At 46.5% G+C, this 13,125-nt stretch overlaps 1 protein-coding gene across 14 annotated transcripts in view; it reads left to right on the forward strand.

Moving 5' to 3' along the window:
• Window positions 1-13,125, forward strand: part of Anks1b (ankyrin repeat and sterile alpha motif domain containing 1B) — an 896,366-nt gene that overhangs the window by 623,970 nt on the left and 259,271 nt on the right. The gene's annotated exons all lie outside the window — the stretch shown is intronic.

Consider the following 13,125-nt stretch of genomic DNA (forward strand, 5'->3'; position numbering starts at 1 on the left):
TTCAAACCCCCTGCTTGGAGGGACTGCGTCTGCTCTTGCTAAACAGGTTGCTGTAGTCATTAAAGTGTTATCTCCTGGAGCTGGCGTCCAATCGTATGTTGTCTCTGCTTTATGCGTACATACGCTTGGCATAAATTTTCTGTCGACGCTGGCCAGCATATGTTGCCATGTGTTCAAGCCCAGAGAGATCAACTCAGTCCTCATAAGCGATTCCGATTCTTCCTCACTTCCTTTTGACTCTCATTTTTTTTTTCTCTAAATACAAACAGGTGAAAGGATGAAGTAAAGGGGAGCGGGAAATGATGGTGCGCGTTTGTGCTGTGCTCGCGCGCTGTGAGTGTTCCTTTTTGAGATAATGGAGTGATAAATCACTCCTTAAGAGGGTTGTTTATCTTCATAGCCTAATGATTGGGAGGGCACTGGCAGAGTGAAATAAAGCCAACAATTTTTACTGCTTCTTCTTAGATCTCTTCTGCTTGTTATGTCGCTCTCTGTCCCAGAGTCTAGATTCTACATGTTACCTGCCATTAATTATTTTAATGAGCATTAAGACCGTTAGCCAATATGTTTTGCTTTTGAAAATGTATCTTTAAAAATACATCTTTCCTGGGACATTTTACAAAATCGTTCTTGAGTCAAAAAAGGCACATGAAGTTAATAGAATCTTGGCTTCTCGCTTGCCGTTAGTAACTCTTAACTTGTTGCTTCTTACTCCCTTACCAAAAACTATCCTTACCAAAAGAAAACCACTGCCTGAAGCTCTGGTTAGCATTGTCCTCAGTCACTGTAGCAAAGGAACAAGTTGAAGCTGCCTCAGGTTTTGGTTGGGATGGGTAAAGACTTCCGTCCTCTGTGAGACGTGACGTTCGTCTCATGGTTCCTCTGAGGCACTGGCTTGTGAACAAGGCCGCTCTCCCTACATCAGCCACATCAGTTTCCACATTGAAACGTGTCCTGCTTAACGGTAGAACTTGAAAACTAACCCTATGCCACACCCTCGGAATATGCCTGTTCCCTACTGAAGCGCTGATACGAAGGGGTGTGTGGGCCCTTCACCTGACTGGTGTCAGCGGTACTTCCCAGTAAAGAGGATGGCCTCTGGGAAGGCTCTCCAGTATCCCTCGTCTTGGGTGACAGGGAGGTCCTGATGCTGGAAAGCCCGTAGGTTTGTTCTCTGGGCCTAGAGACCAATCACAACCGCCTTCGAATTCGGACAGGAAAACAAAAACATGCCTTCGTGCCGATGCAGCCTCTTTGATTTCCCTTTTAGCTGCACTGACTAAATTACATTCCGACTTAGGGAATTTCAAGTTCAAAGTATTACTTACAAGTCTGAAGGCATAGTCAAAGTCCTCTGACCTGTGTTGTCTACCATCAACATGGCGCATCTTTCTTAAGTAAACTCATTGGATTTAAATTTCTGTGGCATTTTATATATGGGAAGTTACCACTCTACAAGGAGAGACTGCGAGTCATTTAACTCAATAGACTTGATCACTGTGGGCAGGCAAACAAACAAAAAGCCAAATGAGCCTTTAGACACAGAATTAGAAATCAAACTTCACAGCTTCTTGAGCGGGGCATTTCATTTAAGGAGTTGAGGTTGTTGGGGGTTTTTAGTGTGAGAAGGGCTAGGTGTGCCTCTCGGCTTGCAAAGCCTTTGAGTAATCTCAAATTCAAAACCCTTTCATCAAAAAAGAGAAGACAAAGTTAAGACCTTTGTTCATCTGGACTAATGAAGAGAAGTATGGGGTGGTCCCTTGTATAGCAGATGGCTCAACTAATACAGTATCGAATACCTACAAGTTGCTTCCTGACTGATACAGGCGAGTACCGTAATCCTGATCTAAAGCGAAGGCCTCTAGGGAGCTCCTGTCATGCGTCAAGGTAGAGTGGCTGAGTCCCATCCTTGACCACTACAGAGATTAGGTCCCCTCATAGGTCACTGTCACTAGTTGATGGTTTCCCTCCTGGATCTTTGTGGAGTGGACCGTTGCCAACCTGGATGGCTGACGTGAGGAGCTGCTTTAAAGGGAGCCAGCCTGCTCTGGTGGCTCTTTCTCCTCGTGAAGGGAAGACAGACAGACAGACTCCAGCTGGGAGAGGTACAGAGGTCCACAGGTAGAGGGAGGAGAATAGAGGACAAGTAGACCTGTTGGCATGGCGATGACATCAGCATCATTGATGAGACACTCAGTGTAAATGGTAATGCACTTGTTCTCATGCATATAATGAGCTTGTGTAACCTATTTCTATCAGGATATGAAACTGGCCAGATTTCTTGACTTGAATCATACAAATGTGTATTTGAAGCTATCACCTTTGGAAAGCCCCTAAAGACCTTTCCTTTGTGGTGTATATTGATGTTTTTTGAAAATCAAGGTTATTTGAATAAACAAATAAGAGGTTTGGACACAAAGCTACCCAAGGGTTAGGAGGAACCGAAAGGATAGAAATCTTGCCCTTAACACAGAGAAGCGTTTAAGGCAGGAAGCGCTGCCGGTTCTGGAGGCCCAGTGCTGTCTCAGATGAGAGCATGAAATACTGGCCAACAATTGACCCTTTGAGCTCAGAGACTTCACATTCAGACACCGGTGTTGACTGATTGGCTCAAGTCCTGGCCACCATGGGTAGTAATATCACATTCCTACCTTTCTAGTGACATTTCAGTATGAAAATGTGGATGTGTCCGGAGAGACGGCAGGCGGATTGTTCCCTCTGCGGATGCTAGCTGCATGAACCACCGCTTTGAGTTACTGTCCCTCCAAAGGCTTGCTAAGGGAATTAATGACTAGTTAGCAGTTCAAATGTCCATTAATTTTTTTTTCCTCTCAGAGGTTTCTCAGGTTCGGCATATCCTCCTAGCCAGTCTGACTAACGTTTCTAACTACTACCACCAACCTCTGCGTAGGGGAAATTTTACAGAAAGGAATATATGTTCTCCATAAAATGTGTATAGATGACTTACGAAATTAAAAATAATAAGATAAGGCCCATGTGAATATCTTGATATTCACTTTCTGGACAATAAAAAAGATCAAAATTATAAAAAACAAGGTTCATGTTTTTATATCTCTGTGTGTCTACTAAAGGGACTTGGGCACATCCAGAAAACTCTAAACACTGTTCATTCAATTCATTAACTCGTGAATCTCATTGTAGAACCTGAAATTAATATCTTCCCATTGACCTTACCATCATTTACCAAGGGAATCGTTCTAGCCCGGGCTTAGTGTACCCCGCAATACTAATAATGGCAAAGGTTTATATTGAAAAAATATAGATTTTAGTGCATTCTTAAATCTCCGCTCATAATACAGAATTGTTTCTTAAAACGTAATACAGTATTTGGTTTTAATACCTCTGGGTAAAAGTTAATAAAGTAGCTAAGGCAACAATACCCGTATGCATCCCTATGAAAGCTCTTTCTCTTCTCCAATGGAGAGCGTCTGGAATTACTTAGCAGCAGTGAATGGATTAGTTTGTCATTTGCTTCTTGCCTGACTACTTCTGAAACTGTGCTTGCGCTTGTGGAGGGCGGTGAGGTTGCTTTGCCAGGTTTCCTCGATGTTTTGGGGAAGTTCCGTGATAATCTAACCCTGCTGCAATCGGAAGGTTTTCCAAGGAAACTTGCTAATTGTGCGCCCATTCTTTGGTCACATGACTTGATCGCTTCGCATGCTGTAGCTGTAAGGCCCCTTGTTTGCAATTGTTAAAAATATAAAGATAGCAACCGCCGAAGGTGAAACCAAGCACAGGCTGTTTCAGAGGGGCTGCCGCACGTGTAGTCAAACCATGTCGTGTGGTCCCATACACGGGAAGCCAGCCCTGTTCTCCATCCCGTTGTGTGGATCCTTGTCTCTCTCTGGCATCGACTGCCTTCTACCTAAAGGATTTCCTGTAACATTTTAAACAATGTGAGGCTACCAGTGGTAAGTTCTGCCAGCTCCTATGCCTCTGGAAGAAATTTTATTTTGCCTTCATTTCTGAAGGATACTTTTGCAGGATGGGTAATTCTGTATCCCTATCAATACGTTTCCAAATTGTTCTGGAACAAAGGGAAATTCTTTGGTCTTGTGTGTAAGGTTTATTGGGCAACACTGAGATACTGTCCGGCCTGTAGCTAGTATTTCCCACTATTGGGCAAAGGTGCTGAGGCCTTGAACCATGTCTTTGAAATCCCAGAGTTTTCCAGCCTGAATAGTATAGGAACTATCACCAGCCTGATTTGGGATCAAAGAGTTATATCTGCCAGTCTTTTCAGATGCTTCATTGTCTGGCCTCAGGTAGATTCTTTATAAGCATATACTGTTCAGTATTCTCTCCCCTCCACCCAGCAAACTAACCATGCTGGCCTCCCCTCCACCCAGAAAGCTCCAACCATGCTGGCCTCCCCTCCACCCAGAAAGCTCCAACCATGTTGGCCTCCCCTCCACCCAGAAAGCTCCAACCATGCCGGCCTCCCCTCCACCGAGCCATCTCTAACCACGCTGGCCTCCCTGGGTGCTTTTCATCTCATCAGACATCCCAGTTCTTTCTGAGGCCCTCCCTCCTACAAACGAGGCCACTTGTATCCTATATTTGCTTCCTGTGACCCAGGCCTGGCTGTCCTTGTTGAGTTGTGTCTGACAGCACGAGCACCAGCAGCACTCCGTGCAGATTTCCCTGGATTGCTGGCTGTTTCAGGCAGGGGAGTCAGTGTGATCCCCATGACTCTGCCTTGAGCACAGGCCTCCCAGTCCAATGAGCTGCACCAGCGTCTCAGATGAGGCACCGGGGTATCAGGTGTTTGATAGTATCCCAAGTGATGCTCAGGTGCGGCCTCTGTAATCAGTGAGGACCACCAAAAGGATTTAACCAGAGGAGTGGCATGATCAGAAACAGTAAGCAAGAACGCGAAGCAGACAGTGAGAAGACGCTGAGTCAGCAACTCCGTGACACCACTGTTTCCAGCCATGACTATCGCAGGCACAGAGGCAAAAATAAATAAATAATAGTAATAAAAAAAAATCAATATTGCCTCTAGCACCGAGGGTATGCCTAAATTCGGAGCCTGTAAATGGAGTCAGTTTTCATAATTACAATCCCACGTATCAAAAGGAGGATAAAATTATAGTCAATATTCCTCTGATGCTTTTGATGGTGGCGAAGGCTGTTTTCTGGACCCCTCCAGGCTGAGCTTCTGTCAAATGGAAATTTTACTTAACTGTTTATAAAGAGTAAGACACACCGTGAAGTCAGGTTTCAAAGGGGCCCTCTTCTCTTTCATCTTTATTTTGGAAGCAGGTCACTTGGCTTTGAAGCCTGAATCCACCACGCAGTGTGCGGCCTTAAGTCACCTCCCCTCTCTGGGACCCCCGTTGCTGGTGTATAAATAGAGGACAGTAATATCTGGCTTGCTGCTTTCCTAGGCTTCCTGCGAGGCCTGAATGGCAGCTTTCTCTTATCCATCTGATTTTCTTCTCCCTGGTTTTATTTTCCTTTTGCCTTTTCTTACTGACTTCCCCAGATTTCTTTCCCAGAAGTAAGGCTGGGAGCTGGTCCTTGGGAGCACACACTTTCTTAGCGAGTTGTGCTTTCCTCTCCCACCCACAAGCACAGGTAACATCATTTGGTGTATGAACCCCAGTCTTCAGGAATTGGGACTCAGTGCCTGTCTTTCTTCATCCCCAATTCCAGTCCCTGAACATCTCCCACCCAACCCCCTTTTATTCGATGTTGGTGCTTAGGTACAAAATTGCTGTGCCTTTACCCCCAGCTATGTGCGTGCTGACCCTTGACTCTCAGCGTTGATCTGGAGGCACCCAGACCTTTGTTCCTTAAACAGGGAACAGAACAGGGCAGTGACTTCCGAGACTAGGGGTGCGTTCAGACACAAGTCATCATGATAAATCTAAACCTGTCTGGAATCTGTCCCAAATGTTCGCCTTGACGGCCCATGACAGTGGGAAACTCTGCAGCCTCATGGTCTCTTTTCATTGATTTTTTTTTTTTTTACATCGCATACTATAAACCATAGTAATGAAGCCGGTGATGTGTTCTTCTCTGTTTTTCTCAAATTTTTAAAAGGGCAGGTAAATTTTTGATTCCGGAAAAAGTCTTCTTTTCAAGACATTTAGGACGGAACGTGTTACTAAAGAAATACAGCTCCGTCGCTGGCAAATTGTGACAAACTGCTTCTCTGCCAGGAGACTTGAGAACCAGATACCCGCTCCAGAGTATAGAAAATCCAGGGGATGGGGGGTCCTCCATACATGCAAATACACATATATGCAGACAGATACTGGTGCGTGTTGGTCTGGTGGAGAAACCCTTTCCGTTCTGTTTTAAGAGACAAACTGATAGTATCCGGGAAGAACAAGGAAAGCCGGAGATTTCTTTTCCCCAAGAAAAAACTATTAAGAGTTTTGAAACCTCATCTGCATGCTAACACGCCAGAGACTGGCAGTAAGTAACGAGTCGGAGAAAACGGGGAAGGTTTAACGCCGCCTCCGCCGCCAGTGTGGAGGCCGTTTGCACTAGCCATTATGGAAATTAGTAGAAGCCACGGAAGTGATGAGGTCAGAGATGCGGTCGTTTGGGATTCATATCTGATTTAAAGATAGGTAAGGGTTGCCAAGAGTTTAATTTCAGCTATTTTTGGTTTTTTTTAAAAAAAAAAATGTATTATATTAAACTGCAAAGTGTGGTCTCAAATGCTTTTTGATCTCAGAGCTGTTAGCTTGAACCTCAGAAAAGGCTGCGATCTTACTTTATGGACTCTATGTCTGGCGCTCTACCACCACCTGGTGGCAGCATACCTGAAGTACAGGGCAGCTTACCTGAAATTATTCTATGCCGGTCTTATACCAATCCCTGTTTCTGACTCCTTGTCATTCGTTAGAGTTTTATTTTTGTAGGCATGCAAACACCAAATCCAAATACCACGTGACTAAAATGGTCTTTAACAAAATAGAAAAACCCTGTGCCAGGCATTCCACTGACTCAATTAACCCAAGTGACAGGGCTACTTGATAAATGCGTATATTACTCACCAGCACACACTAGACCTGTCTATAGACATCTTACAGTGTGGATAGGATTCTGGAGGGGAGTCTTTTTAAATCTGTCGCATGATAGTGATAGAAATATGTGACCATGTTCCAGCCCTTATCCTCAAGAGATCTGGACTCAGGAGAGGAAAGCCTTCGACACAAACCATAAAAGAGACAACTGAGGGAATACAAACATAAAAGTGGTGTCCAGAGCTCCGGTGGGAGCACAGGGTAGAGGTGGGATCAGAGCCGGTGGGGAGGAGCCCTCTGGACCGGAAAGAGTTAGCAACCATGGTCAAAATCACAGGTTCACAAAGCGGTCTTCCAGGGTTCCCAGCTTCTTCACAAAACTGGGCTTCCTGCTTGGGCAAAGCCACTTAACCCTGAAGCCTCCATTCCTCAGCCACTGGAATCTGGATAATAATCTTAACTATAGTCTAGGTAATATTGTTGGCAGGTTTGAAGACAGCTCAGCGCTTCTGTTTATAAGAAGCGGAGCAAAGGTACCATCCCAAGTTCCTAAGATTCACCGCCATGCCAGCAGCATGCACAAATTGTGCTAAGATCCACGTTTGGCTCCTGAGCCTGTGGGTCAGCAGCTGGGTCATTGTGGGCTGGAGATTCCTCCTGATTTCACCTGACTTGCAGCTGGCTCTGGTCTACTAGGGTAGAAAAGTCAAGGACCGATGTGACTAAGACTTTCTGTGTTCTGTCCTCTGACATGCAGCCTTGGGCATGTCCTTATAACAGAAGAGAAACAAAAAAAAATGGTTTCGTGCTGGGTTGTTTTTAAGGTGCATTCTTCTTCTGTATTGTATATATGTGTAATTGTACATGTATGTGTGTATCTGTGTGGGGAGGTGTGCATATGCATACAGGTGCCAATGAAGGTCAGAAGCATCAGACACAGCTACATCCAACTCAAGTCTTCTGCAAGAGCAGTCTGCACTCTTAGTCCCTGAGCCAGCTCTCGAGCCCTGGGCATGCTCTATGCTGAGCCTGTAATCATAGCTTACCCACTAACAACTAGCCAAAGAAAACTGTTTGGTGTAGTGATATTTCATTCGTATTTTAATAAATAAATCTTGCCTGAAGATCAGAGAGTAAAACAGCCACACTGATCAGCCTTACAGACCAGGCAGTGGTGACACACACCGTTAATCCCAGTAGCCACACTAGTTTGCCATAGAAACCGCGCAGTAGTGATGCACACCTTAATCTCAGCCCCAGAGAGGAATATAAGATGGGAGGAGACAGCTCTCATACACAGTCTGAAGTAGGGTAAGAGCCAGTGGCTGGCTGCTTTGCTTTTCTGAGCTTCAGGTTGAACCCCAATATCTGTCTCTGAGTTTTTATTATTCGGGCTAAAGTTTCACAAACCCAGAGTCAACTTGGGAGAGAAGGATCTGGCCTGTCTCTTCACAGAGAAGCTGCAGACTCACACACAAATGGGTAGGTACAGGGAAGGATGGAGATTCTGGGCCAAGCAGTCTGCCACAACAGTTTTGATGAGCCAAAACGAGGGATGTTTTGAAGTTATGGGTAGTCATTTTATCATTTGCAAGCCCTGACTCAGGATTTGTGAAATCAAAATCATCTCCAGAAATATGAGATATAAAGAGTAAAAGATCTGAGCAGTGAATTGTACCAGTATGTTGGAAACTGGGGAGTCAAGAATGTCAATCAATGTTTAGTAGCTGAAGGCCAACAATTAGATTATAAACATACTCCATTGTCGAGTGGAGTTGCCAGAGATGTGTAGCGCTGAGAATTTATTTGTTGAGTCCGTTGACCATTGGACTAATTTGTTTTAGAACATTAAATTCAGACGCCTCACCTCATGGAGAACCCCTTCTGTGTGCTGCGGACTCTGCTCACAGGGGAGATGCAGCCAATGTGTTCTCAGTTGCGTCCCCAGACTCTACCCACTCCTCCACCCACAATGCTGTGTTCTGGAACGCCCCCACTTAGGGTGAGTTTCCAATGAGCACCTTTTTTTAATTTTTATTAAATTTTCGAGATAGGGTTTCTCTGGAGCTTTGGAGCCTGTCCTGGAACTAGCTCTTGTAGACCAGGCTGGCCTAGAACTCACAGAGATCCGCTGGCCTCTGCCTCCCGGAGTGCTGGGATTAAAGGTGTGCGCCACCACCGCCTGGCTTCACAGGGTCATTGTTGCCAACCTTTGGCGGCTCCCTCGGGTCAGAACGTGGATGTATTCCATTCTTTTCTTTGCCCCTGGCTCCCAGAATCGTGCCTAGCACACTGAAAGTCCCAGCAGGTACTTTCTAACTGACCTGGGGATGCTCGTACCTGAGACACAGTTCCAGGTGCTGCTCATCCCGCGCTATATCTCAGGTCTCCTTGTCCCTGGGAGCATGCTGGGTTGTGCTCCTCACTTCATAGCTAGAGAGGGCTGGTTAATCTGTGAGGCTAAAAGCCAAGGGTCATCCCTGATGGCATATTTCCACAAGTATCTTGTGTCATGAAAGGAAGTACCCCAGGCAGGTCTTGAAACTTAGACACAACAGAAGGGTCAACACCCATGAGCCCTGCTCGCTGGGGTGGCTGCCATGCATAGATAGCTCCACCTTCAGGTGGCCACTAGGTAACATATGACGATGCTCAAGGTGAATTGAGGTGGGAATGATGAGGTGTACTGATATAAATGATATAAATGACCCTGTGAAGCCAGGCAGTGGTGGCGCACGCCTTTAATCCCAGCACTCCGGGAGGCAGAGGCCGGCAGATCTCTGTGAGTTCTAGGCCAGCCTGGTCTACAAGAGCTAGTTCCAGGACAGGCTCCAAAACTACAGAGAAAAAAAACTAAATAAGTAAATAAATGACGTGTGTGTGTGTGTGTGTGTGTGTGTGCGTGCGCGTGCGCGCACGCGCGCAGAAAGAGAAACAAAGAGAACAAGATGTCAAAACTTAAATATATACTCTCACCAGAAATCGAACTAAATAAAGAGAAAAGACCATATCTTAACCTGCAATTGCCTAGGGCCTTGGAAGTCTGAAGAGCCGGGTAAATGGAAAAGCTCAGTGCATAAGCAGATCCAAGGTAGTATCCTTCCTCCCACAGTCCCCCAAATAAATACCCTTGGTTATATGTCTGCTGTGGACTACCCCCAGCTTGGAAGAGCTAGTGACAGCATGCATGCACCTGAATGAACTATGTCATCTGTTCTCACTGCACACCTCTCCAATGTGTCAGTCAAACTGACGTTTCACCTCACCGCAGAGCACAGGATTGGGTGCTGTGTAGGCAGAACATGGCAGGCCGGGAGGGTTCAGGACAAATCTAAAAATACAGAGAGACCCCAGAGGGACGTGGACTGGAGCAGGCTGCAGGCAAGCAGAGTATGAAAGACACTAGACTCAGAGAGTTAGGTGGGCCAAAACCAAGTTCTGGTTCCGTCCGTTCTCTAAGGCAAGGAACTTGAGCGCCGTGACAGCCCTACCGTTTAGTTGTGCTTGTCTGCTTCTGCCGGGCGTCAGAAGTGCTTAAGGACCTGACCTGGGCAGGCTAAGCCGTGTGTCCACCCCAGGGTCCTTTTCCTGTACAGTCCCTGGGTGACCTGCCGCCAGGGAAAGTATGGGAAAGAAAACACAGAAGGAGCCATGGGAAGCAAGGATGGCAGCAGAGGGCACAGGAGTAGCAACCGCTTACATGACTCACAAACCCATGCTGCCCCTGGGTACTCTTCCTCTCTCCAGGGCGCCTGGGATGTTGGGGAAAATTCTTAACATTGAAAGGCAGCCCATACATACATAGTTGTGAGGGCCTTTAAGGGCTCAGTGTGTGTGTGTGTGTGTGTGTGTGTGTGTGTGTCTGGGGATGTGAAATACACAGTAGTGAAGCTGGAATGACAATGTTTGTCTGACAGCTGCTTTGTCGGGCATTGTTCTAGGCCCTAGGCCAGTGGGAATGCAACCAAACCGACACAGCCAAGCTGGGGGATACACACCTGTACCGCAGCTGCTTGGGAGAGTGAGACAGAAGGGTCACATGTTCAAAGCCAGTCTGGGCAACACAGTGAGACCCTGTCCCAAAACAAACTGTAAAAATAGGGGGCTAGAGAGATGGCTCAGTGGACAAACGATCTCACCCCCAAGCCTGGTGACCTGAGTCACACAATGGGAGGAGAGAGCTGGGCTCCTGAAAGTTGTCTTCTGATCTTTTTGTACTATGGCACACACCCAAGCATGTGCATGAGTATGCGCACATGCACACACCTGTGCACGTGCACGCATACACAGAGTTTTTTTAAAAATTATTTAAAGTAAAAGGAGAGGCTCAGCATATAACTCCCTGATAGAGCACTTGCCCAGCATATGTGATGCCCTGGGTTCAGTCCCCAAGAATAAAAAAAAAATTAAATTGGAACAACGTTCTCAAGAGAAAGACAGTCAGCAGGGAGCAAATAGCATAGTATCAGATAAAAAAAAAGTAGGGTGGGAGACACAAATAGATTAGATCTTAAGAAAAGTGGCCATATATCATTTGTTAAGAAGATTACATCATCAGGCGCATATCTGAGCAATGTATGGAAGACTGAGCAGCATTCCAGGCTGAGAGAATGGTGTGATCAAATGCCCTATGGTAGCTGTCTGAGGAAAAGGGAAGAAGGAGAATGTCAAGAGCTAGAGGGAAGGCTCACAGTGAATGATGTCAGGGAGTTAGGCAAGGACCAGGGCAGGAGGGATGCAGAGACTGAGCTGTGTGCCAGGTAGGGGCACAGCATCAGAAGGGTTTTGAGCGGGAGAGAGTCTTGGCTTGGTTTATCTGTGAGTTCTGGTTACGGCACTACAGGAGGAGCAGTGTGGGAGCAAGGTTACCACTAGTCCTATGGCATTGGTGAGAAGAGGTGGGGATCTTTGATCCTGGCTTTACTGTGAGGACGAGCTTGATGAACTAGGAACTGGTTGCAAGAGAAATGAAGGGGGTTGCGTATTGGTTGATGTTCCCTTAGCTATCTTTTGAGATTGAGAAGGAAAGCAGGGTTGTTAGAACCAGGGGTCGCCTTGGGATGTCGTTAAGTTGAAGCACCTACCAAATGTTTCCAGTAGAGACGTACAGAAACAATTCTGCATAGGGGTACACGACCAGTCAGCTCCTCTCTGCGTTGGAAACAAGGATGCTGCCCAGTCACTGTGGCCCAAGGCTGGAAAAAGCCACTGTGCAGCCAAAGCCAGCGTCCACGCCCTGCACTTGCAGGAGGCCTTCCTTTCATGCAAAAGCGCCTTGTTTTTACAACCAGGTATTAGAGCAGCCAGCCTGGGGCTCGGAGCACAGCGGCTGCCTCGCTCCTCCGCCACACACTGGGCAGCTCATCCTCAGCTATTGACCCGCTATTTGTAGAGCCCCTAGACGCAGTCATTAAGACGGTATCCTGAGCAGATAGAAGAGAATGACCGTTAACCCTGAGGACAAACGAGGCTGGGTTTCACACGCGGTGACTGACAACTTGTCCTCAGCGGGAGTGTGTATTATTTCATCCCGGTTCAAGCTGGCTCGCTTCCCAAACTGTTCCCTCCCATGGATCCGAGAACATGTTACAGGAAAAAAAAAAATATACCTCAGGGTCACTAGTCTCAGCTTTCAAAATCAAGACGCTAAAACATAAGGACTTCCTTAAGTTGAATTTAAAATGATCGTCCCGGGAAGGCTATTTTACTTAGTACTAAGACCATTTAGAGCTAGCAAGATGACTCAACAGTCAAGGGCACCTGTCCCAAAAACCTGATGACCTGAGTTCAATTCCGGGTTGCCACCGTATGGAAAGGAAGGACTGGCTCCAGCAAAGCTGACCTCTGACCTCATGTGTGTGCTCTGGCACACACACACACACACACACACACACACACACACACACACACACACACGCACGGACACATGGATGCACGCAAGCACGGGGGAGGTAAGTACACACAAGAGAACATACACACGTGCAATTTTTTTTCTATTTTAAGACCACTTCACAACCTTCTACCCCTGTTCCACAGGAAGGAACGTGTTTAGACGTGTTAGGCTGCATTCGGTTCAGTAACCGCTCAGTGTCCTCGGAATCCTTAGCTTGGTCTGACATAG

The sequence above is a fragment of the Arvicola amphibius genome, chromosome 17 (assembly GCF_903992535.2).
Source record: "Arvicola amphibius chromosome 17, mArvAmp1.2, whole genome shotgun sequence".
In the NCBI taxonomy this organism is placed as follows: domain Eukaryota; kingdom Metazoa; phylum Chordata; class Mammalia; order Rodentia; family Cricetidae; genus Arvicola; species Arvicola amphibius.